At 45.7% G+C, this 25,657-nt stretch overlaps 1 protein-coding gene across 6 annotated transcripts in view; it reads right to left on the bottom strand.

Moving 5' to 3' along the window:
* Positions 1 to 25,657, bottom strand: part of otofa (otoferlin a) — a 121,096-nt gene that overhangs the window by 81,367 nt on the left and 14,072 nt on the right. For all 6 annotated transcript variants that reach the window (XM_061270618.1, XM_061270617.1, XM_061270620.1 and 3 more), the window contains exon 2: positions 10,263 to 10,409. The gene's annotated coding sequence lies outside the window, so the exon portion shown is untranslated. The remainder of the gene's footprint in view (positions 1 to 10,262; positions 10,410 to 25,657) is intronic.

Genomic DNA, 25,657 nt, shown 5'->3' with positions numbered 1-25,657 from the left:
TTTCCGCCCCGCCCCCTTCCAACTCTCGTTTTTTTTCCCCCCCACAGACACGCTCTGATCTCGCCTTTCTCGTTTTATCTTCCGCCTCTCTCGCTTTCACTGGGAGTCTTTCGCGGAGTCGAGTAACGAGCAGATTTTCAAACGGAGCGTGCCTAAAAATCGCGTACGCTATCTCGTAGCATTCGCGTTCACCAGTGGAAAAGCCACCGAGTGGCTTTCTCGACATCAAACGCACCCAACGATTCGAGCTGGCAAAGGTGCCCACAATCGGCAATTCCGCGGTCGGCCGAGCATAAAATCAGACGGATTTCTGCTAGCTTTGACTCAAAAACACTCTCACACACACACACACCCAGGGCATAGCCGCAACAATCAAGCGCTTCAGATGGAATTCCAATTGTAGGCGAAAAAGGCCAACAGCATTCTGGCAGGCACCCGGGCGGACCCAGACTCTCTGCCTGATCGGTTCTGGAGCTGGCCCGGGTCCTGAGGGAGAGAATCGTTTGGAAGCTTAAGAAAAGGGAAATCGATTTTTTTGGGGGGCTCCCCCTTTTGTGTTCCAAAGCAGTTGATCCTAAACTAAAAGTTACTTTCTGTGACAAATACAAGCGAGAGAGAACGAGAACACACATACACACACACGCAGTGTGTCGCATTAATATAGAGTGTGTGAGGGAAGTTTGCCCAGAGGCCGCCAGAAGAGCAAACAGTGAGTTTCCGGATTACACTGGAAAGTTATTTCGACCTCTGGTCGACTCGGAATTTCGTACGCTGTTAGCTTTGTGCTAACGCTCTCGCAACATGGCCGCAAGTTCTCCGAATTGTAAATGATTGGTGCGGTCTTTATTTGAGAATGTCACTCTCAGTTTAAGTTCTGTTGGGAGGCGGGACCAACTGTTGAGCGAAGCAACAACGGCGTCCGCAGGCCTCCTTCCGACGAGCTTTCTCAATAATGTTTAATTAACAAAGCGTCCCCGTCGGTGCTAAATGGACTTATATTTAATGGCGGCAGAAAGTGTCATCCCGCCGAGAAGGGCGCCGCCAAACACCTTCCGCCGGTGTAAATTGACCGCTCGCCTTCACCCCCGGAGAGATTTTTAGTGATGAGCTCATTTTTCTTTGCTCCGTGCACTCAGCACTTTTTTTCCGAAGCACTGCGGGGCGCTCGCTCGCTGCGATTGAAAAGGGATTCTGAACGGAAAAGCACGGCGGGGGTCGAAACTGCGAGACGACGCCGCCGCGGACATTTAGGTGAAGCGTCTCTCGGCAGCATCGGCATTTCAATCATTCTCCGATAATTAGCGCCTCTACAAGCGCGCGGCGGCTAATTTGGCCTGAATGCATTTGCGCAGCTCGCCGCAATCCACCCCGCATTGCAATCAAAGCTATAATTGTGTTTTTGGTAATTGAAACAAATTATTCACAGGAACGCAGATGCGGCCGAGTTGTTGTTATTAATGATCTCGTTTGTTTGCTTGCCTTTGTGTAAAGTGCATATTCGAGGAACGAGTGGTTCGAACGGCGAGCATCAAAGCGTACGGATTGGGAATGTGCCCATTCATTTTTTTTTTTTCATTCCGCATGATGATTTATGCAACTTATTATTTATTGATTACGCTGACATTCATCCCGCCGATAATTATCGCTTGACCTTTCCGCAAAAGTGCCGCGTGGAATTGATTGGAAACGTTAGCGGTGAGGACAATTTCTTTACGACTAATTGCAAAGGTGACGAGGTTCGAAGCACACCCGGGGCTTTATTTTGATTCACACCATTTATTTTCCAAATAATACGATGGGATCTTTGACGAACGTACACTGACGGGCCCGCTGAGTTGCGGTTCACCCTTGGTGAATTTTCTGTCAGGGGAAGTCACTGCATGCCCTAAAACATTCACCGTCCTGATTATTTCTTATTCCGCCTGAGCGGTTTCCTTTGTTCCCAGGCTCTCCGGTTTCCTTTGTGCTCCCGCTAATGGAGGCTAACAGTGTGCGAGCTTGTGCAATAGCTCACCTTTAAAAAAAAAAAAAAACATTTCTCCAAACTAGCCCCTGGTTTTATCCTTTGCCACATTTCTCTCAAACCTTGCAAGTCACAAGAACACATTCCTGACCTTGTTGTTTTTCATTACAAACGCGTGGGTGCAGGTAGCAGGCCTCTTGACCCCCATCTCGCGACCTTCACGCCGATGAAGAATTGATGCACAGAGCAGGATTAGATGGAAAGCTTTGTTTTGGGAAGGGAATTGCTTCCTTGCTTGCCGTTGTGGCACATGATATATATACCGTATTTTCCGGCCTATAAGGCGCACCGGACTATAAGGCGCACCTTCAATGAATGGCCCATTTTAAAACTTTATCCTTATATTCAAGAGTTTTTTATTCGCCATGTTTGAGCGTGCCAAACAAGGAATTTGACTTCGGTAGAAACACACCCTCTGTTCAACATTTAGGTGACTAACAACATTCAGGACATGTGAATAATGGCAAAAACAGTGTAGACAATATAAGGCGCACCGGACTATAAGGCGCACCATTAATGCATCATGTCAGATTTTTAATCCAAATCAAATCATTCTCCATTTTATCTTTTTTATTTCAACTTCAGACGGAAACAAATTACTTTATAATCATAAAATAATGATCCATAGTCTTTTTGAGTCATGATTCATAGTCTTCAGCGGGCCACTTTCATGACACAATGCTTTGGGCCAGTTTAAATTTCGGAATTTGGTCCATATATAAGGCGCACCGGGCTATAAGGCCCACTGTTGGTTTTTGAGAAAATTTTAGGTTTTTAGGTGCGCCTTATAGGGCGGAAAATACGGTATATATATATATATATATATATATATATATATATATATATATATATATATATATATATATATATATATATATATATATATATGAGAGAATGAATTAGATTAAAATGACTCACTTTTGTAGATTTATAGGTGCACATGGGAGTCATTTGAAATTTGGGGGGTGACTACACCACACAAGGGGAGCGTGCGCCGCCTCCAAATGCCCCATAAGAGCATTAAATACGTCACGTCTAGCAGCTACCTGGCATTACTGAAGGGAAGCGATTTTCTGACTAGGAACAGTAAATAATAATAATTCCTCCCAGCTGGACGGTAGATTAAAGCGATAATTCAGCTGAAAAGCCCCGAAAGTGACACGATGACTGCAGGCATTGGAGCGATGGTACTGCGTCCTTTCTCACAATGTCTCATTTTGTGTCACACTTCACATCAATTATTCACCGCTACGCTTGCTCGGTGTTAGCGGGATCCATTTGGCACGTTCCAATCATGATGAAAAGAGGATAGGACCACAACCACCAGTAACTTTTGATTCTGGAACAAACTGGCCAGCCAAAACCAATATTTTTATGCTAAATTTCCACCGCTGCATATAGTCTATGAAAAAAAATTCTAGTCATGGATAAAAAAAAATGTGAGCAATAAATGTCTTTCAATATGTCCGTGCTTCAACGCAGCCAAGGGAAACGCCATCATTATTCACCCCGGCGAGCCTATAGCTCATTTCTTTACTTTTACAAGAGTCTTGAAATCCTGGTTTCGAGCTGATGGAGGGGGAAGAAGAAAAAAAAAAAAAAAACACTTTATCCACTGGCTCAAGCTGTCACAAGCAATTGTTGCCTCAGCTTTCTTATCGGGCTGGAGATCCACTAGCTGATTGAAAGTTCACTCTCGCGACAGGCTGGCTGCCGTGTTGCATTGACCTCGATTGAATCTGGGGAATTTTTTGGGGGGTATAAAATTGACAATCGGGCCTTATTTCATAATTAATACAGAGTCGGAATTCTAACAAAGTTTACTATTGTCGCCATCGCTCATTCTCCACGTTGTAATAAAAATAACATTTTTAAAATGCCTGAAAAATTAGATTCTACTCTTCACCTCTAGATGAAAGGCTATTTAAGCATTATTTTTTGGGGGTCATATTTTAACGCCCTATTAATTTTATAATCTCCCTACCTAGTCAAGTGTTAACGAGCTCTATGCATGCTAGCAGCCAAGATTTTATTCGCTGCTAAAGTTTTCAGGGCGACTACAGAGATCTGTCCAAAAACTTTGCCAGTACATTAAAAATAAAATCGATGAACTTTTGCCCACCCAACACACACACACACACACACACACACACACACACACACACACGCCTCATGGGCATTTTGGCTTGCGTTTTCCTCGCCACGTGACCTCCTGGCCTCAGCTAGCTCAGCGACAACCACTAGCCAGCAGCTTGAGAGAATAGAAGCGCCTAACACTGGATTTTTTTTTATGTCGATGTAAAAACTTTGAAAGGCGGCACGGCACGGTGGAGGACAGCCAGAAGCACTTTGGAGAAGCGGTGGCCAAAAAAGCCTCCAGGCTTCTACGAGCAGAACAACTCGCCAGGGTCAGGTGTACGATATTGACCTCCCGCAGGTACTTACACCGCACCGCCGCGATTTCTTTCTCAGCCTCGTGGCCGTCCAAATAATCATCGCCCTAATAATAATAATGCATTTTTCATTTCCACGCTCCAGCGCCCGTAAAAAGCAACAAACAGACGCGCGCTGTGTAGCTGTTTAAAGCCACATGCAAATCATTTCATTGTCAGCGCATGCGGCTTGTTATGCCTGCCGGATGTTTAATTCATAAAGGAGAGATTGAATTATCGTGCGGATTGGTACCCGTGAGCAGATTTTAATAATAAAGCGCCTGCGAGTCTGTCGTAAAGACTAATACAAGGTGCGAGTGGAAAAATACCGTTCAAGTGCGTTAAGGAAAGCGCAAGCTCGCCTCTTGGTACGTTCTTAATGGCTGTTTTGTCTCCATCCGTCACATTTTTTTTATTATTATTTTGACCTCGTGTGGCCTCTTGTGCCTCCCAGCTCTCACACACACACACACATACATACACACACAGTTCACAAAAAGGATTCTCATTAAAGAAACAAAGTTGCACACGATATTTATCTGCATGTCTGCTTCTCTGCATAGCAATTTATATCGAATGTTTCCCATATTGGAGTCCAAGGAAGGAACATTTGCACGGAATACTGAATGGACTCGGTTCGTACAACTGATCATATTTTCTCGAATAGTGACATATGGCAATTGCTGCCTTGATATGTTTAAAAAAATAAAATAAAATAAAATAAGACTGAGTCATTGCAAAGCGGTAGCAAACGGTACCAAATCCTGTGGACGTCATTTCCCAGCAGGCCTTAGGTTCTTATCTGAGCCCGACAGATCTGCACAAACATTTAATGACGGTGACACGGGTCATAAATTAGCGCTTATCAAGGCCATTGTTAATGACTGGCGCTGCCGTAACGGGCCGAAGATGAGCAGACAATAGGTGACCTTTGACGCTCCTCCGAGAAGACAAATGAGCCGAGCTGACGGCCGACGTGAACTCTCACAATGGAGCCTCCGGCTCTGGTTAGCCCCGCCCCTCCCTCGCAGGTGCGACCTTTATATGACTTTGCTTTGAAACAAACCAACATGATTTCTGTGTCCCCGGTGGATTGAGATTGTCAACCGCGGCGACGCCACGACCAAAACAAAACGAGAATTACAAGGACTTCTCCTACTCGAGGGAATCGCTTGTGTGTTTTATTCATGCCGACCTGCCGAATACAAGAAACACAACGGATACGAGTTGATTTCATTCTTTCCAAATGATTTTCGGTGATTTGAAAGTGTCACGTTGACCGAGAGTCGGATGGACACTGATAAGTGCCTCGCAGCTTTTTTAAGTGAGTGCAAATGGAGCTTGATTGATTCGAGCGCTAAAGCACTCCGAGTGTGCGCGTGTGTTGGAGGCGGCCGAGCGATGGGATTAATGTTTGCTATAATTGGGGTGCTGCGAGGTCAATGTTGGATTCTTAATGGGGTTCCTCATTGGGAAGGTGCGAGGGCAGACAAGGTGCATGGGGAAAAAAACAAAATGGCCACGGTGATGTCATTGACCACTTTTACTACAATGAGTTCGTCTCGGGATGGATCGCGTAAAAAAAATATATTTTTTGGGGACAAATTAGGTGTTTGTACGCAATCCACAATACAGCCCGAGTGGAGCTCGGAGCTCGTTGTGCTTCTATACGTTGGGATCCCCGCGGCTTCGCCTGCAGTGTCAAAATGGAAATGATGGACAGGCAATCTATATGGAAATGGTACACAGGTCTAACAACACACTGGATCCTGTAGGCTTTATGGACACGGCCTTGCTCTTAATCTGGGGGGGGGGGGGTGTATTGTTGAGCTTTGACACATCCATCAGCTTTAAAAGTTCGCAACTGCCTCATCTTCCTGTAAAAACAAGCCTTTTCTTTTAAAAAAAAACAAAAATAAATAAAGCACGTTTATTGAATCAAAAGAGAGTGGCTGCAAAATATTAGGACCGGCTGCACTCTACCATTACGAGAGGCGCGTCACACAAAGTCATGGGAAGACGCCAATGTACGGCCAGTGTAAAAGTGCTGGGTTGTTTCCATGGCAACAGGTCAATCTACGAACCTCTGGTCAAAGTGACATCACAACACATTTTTTTTTTTTTTTGCCTTTAAAATGTCAAACAGCAGCACCAAAGGTGCAAAAGACAGGGGAAGAAAAAGTTGCATTTTCTTGTCAGAGGTGCAACTGCTGCTATAAATAGGTCACGCCGTTTGATTGGCGGCCTGAACAAAGCGCTGGCGTCATTCGACGTCTCGCGCCTCGGGTCGGGCCTTGGCATCAAAGCGCAAAGTTTCCTCCCCGAAAGCCCGCCGAGCAAGCTGTCGCGACGAATGAATGGCGCTCCGATTGGCTTCCGTGTTCACCTGAGGATGATCTTAACGGAGGCGGCAGGTAAATCGGAGAAATGAAATCGTCTCTGAAGGGTCCGCTCACAATGTATTTGGGAAAATATCATGTTGAGGGGGGGGAGGAGAAAAAATAAATAAAAATACCACCATTGTGGTCTTTTTTTTTTTTTTTTTTATTCTGTTTGAATCGAATGCGTTCAAGCAGGGAAGGGGGATGGGAGGGGGGAAAAACACAGTTTGTGCTGTTTGATAAAAGCTGGCTATAATGAGGCAGCATCAAACACAGCCTCCTCCTGCCCCTCGAGTTTTTTTTTGTTTGTGTGTGCGTGAAAGGAAACTCTCAAACACAAACAAAGAAAGCGAGAGACGCCAGCCTCCGTTGCTGGAGGGGGCTTGAAGAGCTTTCCACATTGTTTTTGATCAACTAGTGCACCTCACGTCGCCATTTTTTTTTTACACAGAGATGACAATAAATAAATCTTCCATTAAATGGTACGTGATAACTCAGGGCGTCCTGTGAGTAGATTCACTTTTTAAAATTCCGCCATGAGAGCTAGAATTAGCCCTCCTTTGACGAAGCTCTACGCAAGCGACGGGGAATTGTGGCATCCCGAGGCGTCACAGCTATACCGAGGGGGGGGGGGGGGGGGGGGGGGAACACAAATATTTGCCTCGCAAATGAAGAATTCACTTAAAAGTGCGGCAGCCCAAAACTCTCCAAAGCAATTACCGCCCGCCGTCTAAGATAAAACACCCCGGGAGGCCGGAAGAAGGAAGAGAAAAACGAGGAGGGGGATGATGGTCTATTCTTAGGAACCTAAATGGTCCCTTTGGACAGGAACAAAAAGATGGATCCCCCTAGTTTTGGACAGCGATCCAAAGCTTCTCGTCAAGCAGCGAGTCAAAATAAACGAGCAACAGGTAATAATTTGTATTTTGAGAATTATTACTAAAAGGATGGTATCATTGCCTCCAGCGTGCAAAGTAAAAGCCAAAATTGGATAGTCCAGTGAAATCAATGTTTTTTTTTTTTGTTTTTTTAACGAGTAAATCCTGGTCTTAATGGTCCGTGCTAGCCGTAGTAGTCGAGTAAAAATAAACGCTTCGGGGTCTTGATGTGCAAGTGGGACTTTGCACACTCCATTACTCATGCACAGACCAAACACGGAGTACGATTCCTTTTTATTTTTATTTCAACCGCCACCCAACCCAAGCTCGCCCTCCATGTAGCCGCTCCATCTCATTAGCTATGATAGTCAATAAAATGCAATGAGCATTAGTAAACACTCGGAATCTTCCTCAGGAGCGCTAATGGCCTCCGACGTGCAGGCAGATATTCTCCATGTAACGTTGACAACTTCATGGAGTCCTCCGCCCTCGCTCGCTCTTCTCCGCCCCCCCCCCCCCTGTCTCATTCACTTACTTCACCTCATTCCCATTCCACCTTTCCAACTTCCTCCATCTGCAACTCACGATGTCATCTGCGAACATCACGCTCTGCGGGGATTCCTGTCTAAGCTCATCTGTCAGCCCATCGATCAGCTTGGCAAGCAAGCAGGGGGACGCGAGGAGCCCATCCCTGATGCAATCCCATCTCCATTCCAAACTCCTCGGTCACACCCATAGTACTCACAGACAAGCCCCGCGTGCTTCTAATATGCTTCCCTCCGTTCCTGTCCTGGTTCCAAAATTTGGTCCAATGAAATCCACCCCAGTTATTTTTCTCTCTCACTCTACCAGAAGTGCTTTGTTGAGCTACTTCCTGAATATTTCCCTCTCATGTAGTTCACACGATACCCGCGACCTCAGTTTGGAGCTTGTGACCGCATCGGACAATCTTTTTCCCTCCGGGGCGTTCTTAAACTCGCCGATAACCCCGTCGTCAAGAATTCTTTCTATCTACTCCACGATGAAACAAAGCTTCGAAAAAAAAATCGTGCCTCACTACCTTTTCCACCTTGTACTCCTAGCAACCTTCTCCCTAATCATTGGTCATCTCCGACCCATAATAGGGGAATGAAGACAGAAAGTTTCGAAATACGGAAGGGACGATAATAAGAAGGGAACCGTGTAGCTTCCATCCATCACTCCCTCAATTAACATTTGATCAGGACGGATGGTAGACTGAATTGACGTTTCATTAGCGACCAACCCGGCGTAGCATCGTGTCAGTCATGCTAATGGCCGGCGATGTCGCCGTGCCTCTCTTTTTGATTCGTTTCACTGTTCATTATTATTTATTATTATTCATAACAACACACTTGCTCCGTCCCTGACTGCAGACTTCATATCGTGTCTGCGATTTAAATAAAGAACACATTTGAATGCTGTTGCAGCTCATTTCAATTGGAAACTAGCTAACAAAGCGAGCGCTAAATAACAGCTATCAACAGAGTCTAAGAACTATAAATAAAATACCAGATTTGAATAAAATACCGAGTAAAATAAAATACCAGAGCTATGCTAGTTTGCAGCAATGTGCTGTTAGCATCAGGTAGGTGGATGCGGAGAAAGGAGGGGGGGGCACTATAAATCAATCTATCATCTTCTGGACCCTCGACAAGAGCGCCATCTTGCAAACAGTTGGCCATTTAACGCTTGGCCTGAAAGCTATTGAGTGTGAAAAGAGCTCTAATTGGCAAATCAAGGAACAACATAGGAGTGGAGACGATGGAGCTCGGCTCAATCAATGCCTCGCTGAATGGCGTGGCCATTCTCATTCAGCCGGAGAGTGAGCGATGTCCGCCGTGACTCTCGGGTGGCTTTGGCGGGAGGGCGGGGGGGGTCTATGACCTTTAAACTACGCAGAAGGGATGTTACCTATGGCCCTCCCCTGGCACAGGCGATCGATGCCGACGCGAGACCGAGGGAGATCAATGGCGGGTTTAATGTAGTCCATAGCAAACATTTTCCTACGTGGGTTCTCTCTGCACAATTGTCTAGCCTCTTTAGCAAACCATTCCATTAATGAAACAAACGTCCCAATATTCCTTGATTTTTTTTTTTTTTTTTTTTTAGACGTGACTTTTTACTTTTTTCCCTGTTAAAGTCGGATACTTTATCAAGACAAATGTCAACATTTGTCCAGACGACTGAGGCCTACTCATGCTAAAATGTCACATTTACATTCTTTTTGCAAGGGGGAGCCTCCCAAGTGAGATGTGCACACACCCTGTGGCTTCGACTGATAATATGATAATATGGTTATGTTAAAATCCTGACCTTGAATCTGAGGAGTACACGAAATAAAATTGGCAAAAATGTACAACTTAAAATAGCAGTATTTTTGCCCGACTCGAAGTACACAACAAGATCAAATATACATGACATTGGTTGTAATGGGGGAAAAAAAGCCAAGTAGTAGAAGTTTAGTTTATAAGCTGCACTGCCCTCTAGCGGCGCGTTACGTGTTCAGACATGTCTATTGTGTTCTCACCTTATTCTGAAGTTCTTGTTGGGTCTCCATGATCAACTTCGTCTGGTGCCTTTAATGGGCCTTTTTTTTCCTGGCAGCCTGATCAGTGGCAGATGGTGGCTGGTCGGTTGGGGGGGATTTTAGGGACCCCCTTTGCTTTATTAGACTCTGTGGGAGAGGGGAAAGTGATGAACTGTCACATTTAAATGCAACTTTATTCAGTCCCCTTTCATATGGGGGGAACTGTGCCATTAAGAGGGGGACAAAATTGTGATTTTTTTGTTTGTTTGTTTATGATTGACAACAGTTGATTTACAGCGCATTTCAGTTGGTGACCACAAGAGGGCAGCAAGGTATTAGGATTACACCGACGAAGCGCAAAGTGCTCCTGGCTGTCAACAAACACACATTTGGTGACCAAACATGGAATTCATTGCATTCTAAAAGAGTCCCTTGGGTTTAAACCATCTAATTTATCCTGCAGAAAATAAACTCACACACCCAGCTGGCACTAGTTTACATTTCGGATGTCATGCATGGTTTCTTGTTGTAAAGAAGAAACACTAAGAAAATAAATTACACATTTAACATCTTAATCTTGTTCCTCTTCAGGAAAAAAAAAAAGAGCACTCTGGAGAGAGACTGAATGTCATTTATATTTTGTATACATAAGAAAAACAAAGGAGGAGGGAGGGGGCGGGACCGAGAGGGGCTTGGGGGGTTGTTTAAGGAGCCTTTGGTGATGCTTAAATGAAGGCTGAGGCTATTTTGGAAACATAATAACTGAAATTAAAACGCTTTTATCAATACCTATTTTTATTTGGTGCTGTATTTCATTCCAGGGACGGTCACAGACGGACTGAAATGGCTTTTTACGAGGCTAGGTGATGGATATAACAGTGCGCTTATCTTTATGGGCCCGGTGTCCATGCACGCATGTGAATGTGCACACGCGTGTATTGTGTGTCTACTATATCAAGAAGTGCAAAAAAAAAAAAAAAGGTGGTTGTGGTGGGGGTTGCCAGAGATTAAAAAAAAGGGTGTGTTAAGTGTTCCCAAGGCAACCTGCTGCCGCTACTTGGTCCTTGCAAAGTGCTCCCCCCCACACACACACCCCTTGTTTCATCTGGAGCACCTGCACGCTGTTTGCTCGGGCCACGCTGATTATTTTCATGATCTCTCGGCACACGGCAGGCTCGGATGCGTCCGACATCCCCTCCCCGCCTCATCCGTTTGGACAGCTGCAAGTGAGGTCCAAGAACAAGTCGGACGTGCCAAAGAAACACAAAGAGACCTGAAGAGCAACAATCAGAGATGCTCAGTGGCCTCCGGGCTGTGGATCCCTCACCATGAGCCTAATTTAGGGAGGCTTGTCAAAGCCACGGGGGGGTCTCAGCAGGGAAAGGTTGGAGTGAAGGCCACGAGCGGAATTACAGTCGACCTCAACCTATTTGCAGTTCAGTGAGTGGACAATGGTGCTCTTTTCAAGATGCCACAAGATGGCTCCAAAGTCCTGGCAATTATGAACATAGCAATCGGTGTCAAGGAAGTCAAAGTAGGAACTCAGTTGCAGGTTTGCAATTGCTATTTATTACGCGGTTATTTTCTTTATGGTATCACAAAAAGGAATGATATAGTCTACAAAAGGTCCTGAACTAGCTCAGTGAATGAAATAATACAAGATGGCTCCCGCATTTCCTGTTAGTTCCAATAACGTAGGAATGCGCCGCTCTCTCCTTCCTGATTCTCAGGCTGGCGAGGAAGGAACCGCCGTCTGGTCGCACGGTGCTTGCCACTTCCCCTCGGCCCCACCCTCACTCTCCTTTCTTGCCTTATTGTTGTTATTGTTGTTTTCCCTCAACGCTCTCCCGCGTGGACTCGCGCAAACGTAGCCAAAGTGTTTTTATTTCATTTTTTTTCAATAATCTTATCAGATTTTTTTATTTTATTTTCCTTTTCTTCTTTATGAGTCCCCACAGACGCGTGTGCTCTAACATGATTGAGCGGCGTGGCCCATTAGCCGCCCGCCACAACTCAAGTTAGCCAGCAGCCAAAGCGCTGCTGCATTATTAACCAGCTGCACTTGTTTACACTCTCCCAGTATGATATGGACGCACATGTTGTTTACTCTCCGACCGTCCCCTACCCCACCTCCAAATACCCCCCCCCCCCCTCTCATCCAATAAGGGGGAAAGAAGATGGCACTCGAGTTACGGGCAACAATGGTGGCATTTAATAGGAGTCGCGGTCGCTAGGCAACGGCCGCCGGACGGACTGGTGTTGGATTACTGATCGTTTCATAATTAATTAGGGATTATGAATAATTGATTGAGAAGTGTTGGGTAATTTACAGTCGCGTGTAAATGGGACCCACTTCGCTGCCCTGACCCAAGTGCGTGTGTGTGTGTGTCTTTGTTAGTACAAATTAGTGTGTAAAGTACCAAGGGACAATTTTACAAAACGGCACTTTCCGAGTGTGAGGTTCCAAAATGTGAGGGCTTATTTTTTCCGTCCAATTTTTTGGGGGTAATATTTTGAGCGTTATTGTTTTGATTGTGTGCACAAATTCCTCATGTTTGGACTTGTGCCACTCCCGATCACAAATTCCTGCCAGATGACTCAGCGCGCTGTACGATAGACCCAAAACATGGCGGCAACTATTCACCTCGAGTTTCTCTCCTTTTGCTTTTCCATCTTTGATATGCGAAGTTACAAAAGCACCATCGCTCTGGATGTTGGCATGGAAACATTAATGAGGGGCGGGGGATGTGTGCACAATTGGAAAGAGAAGCGAAAGAAGAGAAGAGGATGGAGGTGAGAGGTAGACGAGCGGCGTGTGGGAGTTTGAGTGGGCCGCAGAGCGAGCGGGGGAGGCGGGGGAGAGCGAGAGAGGATGGGATGGTAGATCAGGGGCGAAGGATTGATGGAGCTGAAAGGAACCAGAAAAAAAAAGGAATCGTAAAATCCGACTTGCGGCATATTAAAGACGCTTTTTTTTTTCAAATGACCCAAAACTTTCCAAGAAAGTGGCGGGAGAAGAAGTCATGGAAAGAAATGGACACCGCGCCGTTCAGTTTGAGCGGGAGACGCATAAAAGGCGGCGAGGGTAGCGAACAAAAAGCCGTCGAAAGAAAACAGAGGAGGCGGTTGAAAGGCGATGCAGATTAGCGGCGGTGTCGTTTTCCTCACGTCGTCGCTGCCACCCCGAGTTTCTTAGAAATTAAAATGTCGTTTTCTTTTCCACAAATGATGAGGCCCGGTTTTAGATGAGCTTAGCAAAGGAGAAGCGAACGGGCCCGCCCGTTTACTGACGAGCTTGACAGGACGTAAAAACGGCGGACAGTTTAACGGCGGGCCTGCAGTTCGTTGCGTCTGTGTTTGTGTCTCGCCTCGACAACTTTGGAACTCGCCTCGGTGCTGGCTGGTGACCTTGCCGGAGGTCTCCGCACTTGTCCGAGGGTTAATGTTTGGACCGCGTGACGAGCGGCAGGCAGGTTTACAAGCAGAGAGTCAGGAAGGATGTACCTGAATAAACACGCAGCTCGTCCTACCGAAAAAAAATAAAATAAAAAAATGGAGGTAGCCGTTCTCTTTTTACGCCGTGTAAATGTTTGAGATTGCTCATTAGCATTAGTCTTGGATTTAAGAGAGGGAAGGCTCATGTAAAGTTGTGGTTGGGTTGGGGGTGCATGGGGTTAGGACCCCGGGGAGCCATCAGGGACGTGCCCTGGGAAGAGACATCATGTCACGGTGATAAAAAAAACATACACACCCTGTCAAGCGGCGGGGGGGCGGGGAGAAATGGAGAGGGGAGGGGCAGGGGAGAGGAGAGGAGAATGACCGCACTTGAATGAACACAGAACAGCGGACAGAAAGGAAAGCAGTGTTTAGTTTTTATCTCAGAGTATTTTTATCTATTTATCTATTTATCTATTTATCTATTTATCTATTTATCTATTTATCTATTTATCTATTTTACAGTTTTTTTACATCTTACTGTTTGTAAAATGTCTCTTGTCTGTTATTTCATTTTATATTTTATTGTTTAAATCTTTAAATCTAAGTCTGGGGGGGGGGGGGGGAACTTTTAAAAAACCGAGTCCAGATTAAAGAGGAGTAAGCGATGGTGTGATCATGCATCACTTCCGTCGCACTGCCAAGTTTCAGACGTAAACGCCTTGTGTTATATTGGCTGCGTTAAAGCGGAATGTGTGGATGTAAAAAGATGTTTTTGATAGATACAAAAAAAAAAAAAAATGTCCCCATCAACCTTCTAACCTCTCCTCGGCCATCCCCGACCGACCGAGCTCAAGAAGGAAAACACACCCCTGGACTCGGTCCCACATGTGTCCCCAGCAAGCTCCGGGACCACGATCAAAGCTTCTTCCTTTTTCTTGCGGGATCAAACGAGGTTGGAATATTTACTGCTTTGTTTGGTGGCGGTGGCCGGGCACTGGGTCCCCTTTCGGACAGGAAGGATGCCTCACTGGCGGTAATAAACAACAACTAATCCTGAAGATGGTCTCCGAAATATCTTATCAAGGTCATCTGACACCTCGGCCTGCCTTATCGCTCGCCATAAAGCTCGATTAAGAAGCGGGACGGCGAACAAGCAAATATTTCATACGAAGCCAGCATATGGTTACTGTTTATTGCTTGGGTTCCTTTTATAACTGTGATTAATAAAAGACAACTAAAGTCCATTATGAAAGGGCTGAAACAGATGTTTTATGGCCCACAGGGCAGATAAAGCAAAGCAGTGGGTTTTCCACAGAGCACTTAAAGCCCCAATTGAGAAATAAAGCAGATATTATTTCCCATTATCTTTGCAATCTACAAATGGAATTAGGCTACAGAAAGATTTCATTATTTTACCGCCTTTTAAACATGACAGGGAACAATGTTGGGGACGCGGAGTCCCGCAGGGATGCGACTCGAGTCCCCTTGCATGTTATTCCGATAGTGCTGTGAAGCGTAGCATTTGTCTTCACACCCTTTATTGCAGCTTGACCACTTTTGGCAACAGGTAGCGCGGGTTTGGCTGGCGTCCCCCTCCGAGCGGCAATTTGAAGGACCGCTCTCTGTCCCCAGCTGCTATCTCAGCCTCACAATCCAAGTGTGAATATCCATTAAGTCGGCCCCCGTAAGCGTTAGCCTCGCCAGTATTTGTATTGCGGGGCCACGGGGATCTCATTAAAGCGCTCCGGGTTGCGTTTATTGCAGGCAAATATGGAATGTGTTTTTCCATGCGTCCCTTATGAGAGCTACATCATGCACGTTGCTTCAATTAAGCAAGTTTGCGCTGGGGAGAATGTTGGCTCAGACTCATCATAAGCGAAGATCCCTCGCTGACCCCCCCCCAATAATTAGCTTTCTTCAACCTGGAAGCTTTGGGTGGCACAGAGATGCTGAGCAGTCTCGACATCCCGGTCCAGGGAACGGTTGGAGGCCTGTTTCCTGCCGACAACCCTTTCGCGGATCCAACGCCGGCAAATCGCTCGTTTTAAGCCGAGCTCCTTGCCGAGTGGCGTACTTAGCAAAGAGCTTTAATTCCCGGCTATGTTTTGCCCAATCCTGTTAGTCAAACAGGGACCCCTGACTGGGCATGAGGAGATTGGGCGCAAGGCGTACCAACAGATGGTCCAACGCCCTTGGTTTGTTTCCACTTGCAAATGAAAGTGGTTGAAATAGAATCTGGAATAAACGACATTTTGTTCATATCTTTCTATTTTACCATACGATTATTATTTGGATGATACGATTATTCCACCGTGTTGTGTTGCGTGTCTAGCACCAGGGTACAATTTCACACCATTGTGTCCCACCCGGGCCGGTAGCGCCGTTTATTCTTGAGGGCATCATGGGAATGCCGTTTCCACTATGAATGAGCGACGGCTGATGATTTAAACATACTTCCTTCATGCTGGCGATTTATGAGGGGGCCTGGCGCGGGAAGCGGGTGTTTTTTTGTTTATCATTTTCCATTCACTGCATCAAAGATGGAAGGGAAGCCTTTGTGAACCCCCCCCCCCCCCCCCCAAAACCTTAAACATAGGCCTCAGCTACTTATTAGATTTATGTGTCACGAGCGCCATATTTAGCAATTGTTTGATTGACAATACAATGATTTGTTTCTTTTTTTGTACGACTGTTTACGCCCCACCCGTCGGGTTCTTCGAGTCAACATCACTGCGGCCCTGTAAAAATAGATTGATTTTCTAATATATTTGATCTTAAAAGATTATTAATAATATAATAATTATGAAAATAATATAAAATATATTTAAATATTACATTTAAAAAATAATAATATTCAAATAAAAATGATTTTTATCGCTCATCATCTATTCATTCTATTTTATGCAGCAAAGGGCATTTTCCACACCACACACATAGGCTTGGCTCAGCTGATGTTACACAGCTGGGCGCCGCTACCGCCGCGGGATACCCGACGCTGCCGCTGATGGATGTACAAGTGTAACATGACGGCTCCCTCCTTTCATTGGACATCCGGCGGATTGCATCCAGACACACGCCGATAAAAGCGACTGGGTTACACACACGCTGCAAACACGCTTCCTTCATGCATACTTTTAGATGAGCTTCTTTGTCAGGCGAGCCATTATGGGAGTGGGGATGGCGATCACTTTCCGACTTGGCATCAAGTATTAATCTTGACTAAACCTGCCGGTCAAGGTCCATTAGGGAGAATACTTGCTTATTTTCAGGGATGGAAAGTAACAAGGCACAAATCCTCCATTGAATGAGCCAAGTAAAAATATTTTTGAATTTTCACAAGTAGAATTTTTTGCACTATTCTTCCGTTTAAGTACATTGGGGGGTTTGGGGGGTGCCCACCACCTGCTCCATTTCACACATTGTGTCACACCTTAGGGGCCTCATGCCATCCCGCAACGCAATAATTACTCCGCCACACGTTTGGATGCCATCAAACTCAGCGCAGCATGGGGGGGGGGGGGGGGGGGAGCCCGGCTGTTGCCATGGCCACCATCACTCAGCAGACTTTGGAAGAGAGATGGCGTTGAGGTCTGCGATTGGCTACGGGAGGATTCTGACCAACGGATACTGTCGTTATGCAAGCGCGGCGTCCGAATAGGCGTGCGCTACTCGCCAAGTGAGAAAGTTGTCAGCAGAAAAGAGGAATCGGTCTTTTTTTCTCTCAGTCCAGCACAAGTTGACATTGTATATATTCCCTCAGCTGGCAACTGGCTTGATTGGAAAACAAACGTGAAGTGGAGAGAAGCCGTTGGAGTCTATCGGGCCATCAAAGGAGGAGGAAAACATTTCAATCATCAAGCACAAACACGCTGCTCTGTTCAGATACCAGAAGCAAACTAATGTGAAACGGAAAGCGCCAAAGAACTTGCAGATACTGTACTGGGTCACTAATGGGGACCAGAGGTCTGCCTCGGACGTGATGCTGGCCAGAGGGACCAGACGGCCGAAGAGTGATCCGGAGGGGCGGGGCTCATTAGTGAGCCGCTCTAATCGTGCAATAAAAGGTGCAATTTTATCGACCAGCAAGAAGAAAGCCAAATGGGCACGAGTCCGCAGATGTGTCTCGACCCGGCAACATCTGCAAGCCATTCGCTTAAAAAGCACTTTGGGGATAAAGAGATGCTTGCTTGGGCCAAAGTAGGACTTAAAGGGAGTTACTATGACAAGGCGTCATCTGCTGTCATCTAAGTTTGCTTGCATAAAATTTTGGAATGCAAAAAATCCCTAGTAGTGATTATTTCTAAATTCCTGAGATAAACCTCACGTGGAGAGCCCTCTTGGAATTTTCCCCCCTTTGCAACACCAGTGCGGATAAAACTGTCAACATACAATCAAATAGAATCAATTTCGCCAAGAAAACGTCCACACCGAGCTCCTGAACCTTCGCCCCGGTAGTAAAAAAAATGGCCGTGTGAATTAGCCGCTCGGGATAATTGGCCTGGACGTGAACGGAGCGGGGTGATGGGTGGCAGATGTAGAGTGATTAACGCGGCCTGCATGCCCAGGCAAGGAGGACATTAGCAAAGCAAACAGCGTCCAGGGCAGCTGCCGTCAAGGGACCGGCTTATCGGGGTCCTTGGAACTCGTGCTCAATTAGTGTGCGCCGACGTGGTCACCTCCGTATTTATTGCTGCGGGGAGACTGGGAGGTTCCTTCAGCCTCGACATGGCAGCTTGTGATTGACAGCTGCAGCCTTTGCCGTGACCCAGATGCTCTATGTAATAAATCACAACAAAATATACGCTGGTCAATAGCGAGAGTTCACCGAGGGTTTTAATCGGCAGCCTATTCAGGGACCCGGCGCTAACCCCGTGTACTTGCACTTGACATGCACGTTGGCACACAGTGGCCATTGTGACGTCCATTGTGGCCCGCTCTGTCATTACGGCTGAACAAACAATGGTCCGAATGAGCGCTGCCACTCTAAACAAGGGCCCAACAAAAGGCAGTCACATCCCCGGCCGGAGCGAAGGAGAGCACAAGTCAGAGCTGTAAATCATGCGGCGACCAGTGTAGTAAAGTTCATTTGCACACGCAGACGCTCTAAATCACGCCGCAGTGGCGACCCGTGTCATTTGGCACCTTTGCCATGACCTCACCGTGAGGTCTCGCCAAGGGCCACATTGTACTTTTAAGTCTATTAATGGAATTGAATGATTTAATACTTATTGTAAGTCACAGTGGGGAGAAAAAAAAAATGCCAGCAGATTAATTCATTTCAACAACATTTGATACGCGGACAAATTCAGTTACTAGAAAGTATATTGCACGTTTACAGAGAACAGCTGTACCTAATGAAATGACCAGAGTATTGTATACTACAGCTAGTCGCTAGTTGGTGTAGTTTAGCATGAGGCTAGCTTAAAATGCCAATCGGAAATTGTTCAACTGTTGTTAAGAGAAACTGCATCAGGCATGTGCATTTGGCAAAAATGGAAGACAAAAAAAAAACGGTGTATAGTATTCTGTTTTTCAACCCGCCCATCCTCAGAGGTAACAACGCAAACACAGCAATTTATGACTATTTCCATGAGTCAGTGTTTTGCAAACAATTCGCACGAGCAAGTGCGTACGTTAGCGTAAAAAAAGTTGCTCGAACACCATTAACCCCAAACATGTCATGCTAATTAGTGTTGCTTTGTTCGAGTATGGAATTTTTTTTTCGCTAACAAACAACTTTGTCTCGTGAATAAATTAGCTTAGCTTTAGCCTAGCATGAAACTAGCTTTTCTACACAAAACTGTAATCTGTACACGCACAAAAACCTTGTGGAATACAATTTGTATAATGCTATTAGATCTTTGAGTGAGTCATGCTAGTTTGACATTTTCAGAAATTCAATTAGATGTCTTTAGTCCAACATTTGATGCCGTCTCGCTAATACGCTATTTTCGCAAGCAAAGGCGAAGCGGTGCCGTAACGTTCCATTTCCGAAGCTATTCAATTTCCTTGATGAAGCAACAAAGAGCAACTTGGCTGTAAAGCCAAGGCTGAAGTGGAACAATGTGTATCCCATAAGAGACGACCTTGCACAACACACACATTCAAATGTGCCGCTGTGACAAAACGCGTATAAAAACAACATTGGCTACAACGGCGCGCAGTCCAGGGAGGAAAACGGCATGACACTATCAACATCCGTGGAGAGTCGTCCAAAGTGAAAACGCTAATAAATGCCATGTGCAATTTTTATCTTTTAGTTGTGGCCTTTCCTGTGAAAACACACATTTGGGACGTATAGCGATATAATTCCAATATTTAAAACCACCCGTGGGGTCAATATGTCAAGGCAAAGTAGAGCAAAAAAATAACAAGAGCGTGAATGTAAAATAAAATGACGACGTTTTTCCCCTCTTGTTGGGATTAATTAGTTGCAGTTTAAAATGGATGCAAAATAAGAAGTACCGTTTTTTTCCATGTATAATGCGCAAAATTTAGCTAATTTATTGTCCTAAAATCTGGGGTGCGCATTATACATGGGTACAAAAAAAACAAAACGATACTGACCGGCAGAACATCCGGTTGTTCCCAAAGATGATCTTTTTTCTGAAAAAAGTTTACGTTCACGGACTTAAGTAGGAGTCAAAATCTGGGTGCGTATTATACATGGGTACAGGCTTTTTTTCCAGCATCAACATGCCATTTTTAGGGTGCGTATTATACATGGGGGCGCATTATACACGGGAAAAAACGGTATTTTGTATAACATATAAGTTTGACAGAATAAGTATTTGGCCACACTCTGTAAAAATGTGTTCAACTGCTACTGGTTAGCGACCACCCGCTTGCCAAATAGTGAGCGCCACTTCGCAGTGATAAAAAAATGTTCTCTTTGGTGCCGCCAATCAACACTTTGAGCCGTGGGAACCGGCAAGATGCCTTTCTGTACATGATTGTGAAGCAAACTGTTGTTTTAAGATAAATGTCAGACGTTTCTGCTGGCTCAGCGTGTCACTTGAGCGAGCCACGCTGCCTATCGAGGGTCACGTTTCACCTCCTCCTTTGGGTCAGACGCAGGTACCCACTACTAAATATCACTGTGGGGTGTGCAAGAAAAAGAAAAAAAAAAAAATGTCAAGTTGGGTTTAAAAGGCCCTCGGGGAGCGAGAAGCAGACATTTAGAATAATTTCTTACGAGGAGGAATATTGACCCACAAAGGCGCGTAATTCCTCAAGTCTGAAGGATCAAACGATATTTAAAAAGCACCTGGACATCGTACAGAGAGTTCCATGTGTTTTTTTTTTACAATGCCAAGCACTTCAAGGGTGCTGGGAAAGGTCCATGCAAGTCCACTCCGTCATTATTGTCTGCATGTGCGGCCACCCCATTGTGCCCACTACCCCCCACTAATGGTTCCAACAGAAGGCGGGCCACTTGAAATAAAAGAATAGTATTTCCGGCCCAGAAAAGAGGCATCGGTGAGCTCACTAAATTCACCTGGGAGAAGTGTGTAAAAAAAAAATGACAGCTGCAAGAAGCCATGACGGGCTTTTTTTTTTATAGTCAACCAACTAAACCGCGGTTTGTGACCCCAACTGCAATTTCCTATGAGGAAAATGAATTGGTCTTGGCTCAAAGCGCTTGTCGGATTTACGCACCTCGACTTTCTAGGAGACCCCTGAAGCGATGTTTTGGAGAAAAATAACTGGGGGTCAGACCATTTTGTGGTCACTGTCAACAAGCTGCAGCTTTTCTACTCACTACTCAGATGTTAGTGTACAACACACAGCCGCATGTAGTATATATACAAAATGTCAGCTTTTAGTCATCACAAAAGTTTCTACTCTTATTTTTAATTCTATTGTGTTGTGCTCCGTTGGTCCCTGGAGGGGGTGAAGGGTGGGGGGGGGCACGTCGTCAGGCAGATAAGGCCAACAATGCGCACAGGGGAACGCGGCCGGCAGCTAGCGAGTGCAAAACGCGCGTGTGATATTTTGATAAGGCGACATGTAAACTATTTGGACTGTTCTCGGTAAACACGCCAGTTACCCAAACGACCGCCTGTGCCGTTGACGAGGACCGGCGGCAGAGCCGCCACTGTCAAATAGTCCAGCGACTGTGCCAGTTGGTCGCTAGCGCAAGACGCTAAGCTAGCATTCAGCCCCTGCTTTACAAATTAAAATTCATAATGCTTCTTTATGCCAACAAATGTGTGTTATTCCAGCCCATCTTTCTAGACTCGTCTCATGAGAATTTTGGACGCTGGTAGTTACTCCCTGATTGCTCTTTGGCCTGTGATGTACATGTGTGTGTTTTTCTTCTCCGCTCAAAAACCTAAATTGAGACAATCACCAGGCGAGCTGTCATTCTTCCAGCCACTGGAATGTTGGGGAAAACCTCCTTCACATTTCCGAGTCGGAGCAAAGTAGGGACGGACGGCGAGCGGCTAGCTCAGCGCTAACGTAAACAAAATGTTTGCCGTCTCATTTAAGCGTGCGAGGCCTTGCTTGAGTTAACTCCAAGCACGCGGCAAACCACACAAGTGATAAACACCCGCGACAAGATCCTACACGCGGGATAACCAGATGCACGTTGAAAAATGTCAGTCAAAACTACACGTTTCATTTGAAAGGAAAGACTTCTCATTTGTATGTCTGCGTAAAGTGCCTCGTTCTTCGCCGTGCCCGTGCTGGAATGGCGGCGAGAAAAGAACGTCATATTTTCAGGGCAAGCGTCGCATGTCGAATTTGAGCTAATTGATCAGCAAACCTCGCCCAGATGGCCGCTGTGATGTTGGGTGAGGCCATGTGTTGTATGTACTATATGATGGAGGAGCTGCCTTACTCCCACCAAATCAAACTCTGGCCAATGTCACACTTTGTGCCTCAGGGAGAAAATAACCCTGGGAACCGAAGCCCCCTCCCCTCGCCCCGATGAGGAAAACTACAAACAGGACAGACCCTCGGAATCGACTCGATTTACAAGCTGAAGGGTCCGATTGAATGCACACCATCTCCAGTTGAAAGCCAAAGCCGCAGAGAAAGGCAATTATCATCATTGCAACTCTGCTCGAAATGATCCCTCGTTTTTTTTTTTTTTTTAAGCTGTTTGAGGATCTCAAGAGTTCACTCTCGCAGTCCATTAAGGGCACGAGCCATTTAGCAAACAAATGGCATCAAACCATGGCCCCCGTGACGGAAGGAAACTGCACCGAAATTACCCTCGAGTCTATTAAGGTCATTATTATGTTTTCTTTTCCACATCACAATGTAGTGTGGGGGGGTGTGGGGGGCTTCGCCATAAACACCTGCCAGTAAAGAAATACAAAACAAGGGAAGTCTAGCAGGACCGGGCCAGAATATTAGGAACACCTGCCCTATCGAACGGCAACAATGTAAACAAAACAAGGCAAGATGGATACAGGTGTACCTAATGAAGAGGCCCTTTAGGTGTATGTTGTTGCCATACAATAAAAGTGCAAACAAATCATAAGAGGAGGAGGATGTCTAGCGAGGCTCAACATATTGTTGTGAGTGTAACCACGACGACAGAGCTAGCCAACAACGGGTGACTTTTAACCGGTCTTTCCGGCTTAGTGCTTGTACCCCAGGCAATACTTGTGTCTCACGTTGGGCGAATGGCAGACAACCAATAATAACATTGCTGGTCTACAAGTGTTGCTGCACTTTTTGTGTTCAAATGTCCGTTTTTTAAAGCGCTGTAACGCCGCGACATCCAGCAGATGCTATTTAGCATTAAGCTAGGAGTCTTAAATACAAAACTGGTTGATTTGAGCACTATTTTTCTTTTTCGCCTTTTCGCAATCTGCGCAACAGCAATCGCCCGAGGGCGTCGTTGAGGTCAGCCCGTGTCTCGCGGCAAAGTAATTGAATCCCTCCTTTTAAGCCATGTTGTATTAAGGTGTGTTATTACTGCCACTCATAAATGCACTTAGGCCCCGCCGCCGTCCAATGGGCCCATTTGTCAAGAATAACGGTCTGTATAATTTAGCAGGGCGGGACTGGCGGACAACCGTTATTGTCGAAACGTGGCGAGCTTTTTTTTCTTTTAATAGATTGCAAAGCGGATAAAAGGGGAGCTTGTCCTTGTCCCGACAAGGACGGCATATAAAAAAACAAGCTTCCCGATACTTTAATAAAAAAAAAAAAATAATCAAAACAGTCAGTTATCAAGGTACCACAGTATCAAGCTTTTCAAATAAATTCTCTCATCCTCACTGAGGCACTTCCTCGTACTCTATTCCCAAACCAAGAGCCCAATCGCATCATGTTGATCAATAAGGGATGACATCATTAGGCAACGGAAAACACACGTGCAAATAATTGGTGGAGGGGGTGATGTCTGCTTCCCGCCGCACTCATCCAGTGCACTCTTAAGGACTCAGCAGCTACTGGGATCACAGAATACAGTGAGCCTCCTTTGAAGGGATCAAGGGAAAAAGGCGCCCCGCTGCTCAATAAACACGAGTTCCAAACCCGACGCAAGCTGGAAAGCTGGACGCAAAAAAAAAAAAAAAAAAAAAGACGGATTTGTTTGTGAGAACGTCCGAGGTGACTTCAACGGATGCGATCCCTCATGATAAATGGGGGTTTACTGTATTAAAATTATTTCCCATACGGGGAGGGGGTGAGGGGTCATTTCAAAAGAATGAAGAAGATGTTCAACTTTAAAGGTTTCCTTGCTGGGCTATACAAGACAGACAGCGGGTTAGGACGTATGGAAACCGTAGAGAAGGACACTTCCTGTTTACCAGGTGACGACAGATGGAAGTCGAATCTACGACGTGGAGGAAGGACGTGACGACCGCCGTGGTTGAGAATTGTCATAAAAGTTCTTGTCGTTCCACTTTTGTTTGAAAATTGAATTAAGGAGTGAGAAGGGGAGGCCAGCGAGCCAGGCCCGGAGCGCTGAGGAAAGAGGCGGGGATTGGGTCGGCCAATGGCGGCGGCGTGTGACGCAAGGCAGGAAGCCACCTGATGTGAGAGGGGTCAGATAAAACGCAACACGGCTGACGGTCGCACGGGGCAGGTGCTTCCTCCGCAACACACACACACACTATATTCGGCTCAGCTGTGTGAGAGGCTTTCCCAGACATCCAGCCCACGCAAGCACGAGCATCCTCAGACGGGGAAGGGGGGGGGGGGGGTTGTTTTCGGGGGTGGCGGCCTTTCGTACAGGGCCAAGGAGGACGGAGGACAGCGCACGCACGCACGCACGGCTGCAGGAAACCGTCAAGAGTGTTTGGTTGCCTCCTCCTTCGTGCGTCCAGCTTCCATATTGGACAGAAGCACTCAACAAAAGCTTTTAAGTTTTAAAAGGAAAGCCCGAAAATAGGAACGTCCCCCACTTTTACGTACGAGAGGGATTTGGAGGGCTCATCCTTCCTATCTCGTTTCCTCTTTTGTACAGGAAAGCTTACTTTTGTTGTGCGACTAAATGCATATGGATAGAGCATCTGTGTAGTGTCCTTTTTTTTTTTTAAGTAAAGAGAGGGGCGATGACAAACGCTCAATTAAGAAAATAGACAATATAAGTTTGGGGCGAATGCGGCGCTGTTGACGCTCACGGGTCAATCTGTGCTACAATGGAATTTTTAAAAAAAAATAAAATAAATGATTACGCCAACAAATCAACTCCATAATCATAACAGCCTGTTTCATCAAGGTTCATTGAAGTTTTCCTTAAGGAGCAATTACATTTTTTTGAATGCGGGCGGAACTGTTTTTGTATCAAAGGCGAGCCAAGCATCACATTTAATCTCTCCTTGGCGTCAAATTGTGAAAAAGGAGACTAAATTTCTGATTAAAGACATCGGGAAGGGGGGATATTATTTTTAATAAAACACCAATAAATAACTAATGACAGGTAATTTTGCAAGCATGCAACCTTTCTCCCCTGATTTTTATTTTTTTTTTTTTAATTGCAAATAGCCAAA

The sequence above is a fragment of the Syngnathus typhle genome, linkage group LG22, assembly GCF_033458585.1.
Source record: "Syngnathus typhle isolate RoL2023-S1 ecotype Sweden linkage group LG22, RoL_Styp_1.0, whole genome shotgun sequence".
Classification (NCBI taxonomy): Eukaryota; Metazoa; Chordata; class Actinopteri; order Syngnathiformes; family Syngnathidae; genus Syngnathus; species Syngnathus typhle.
Note: the sequence above shows the minus strand (reverse complement) of the source record. Positions and strands in the feature narration are given on the sequence as shown.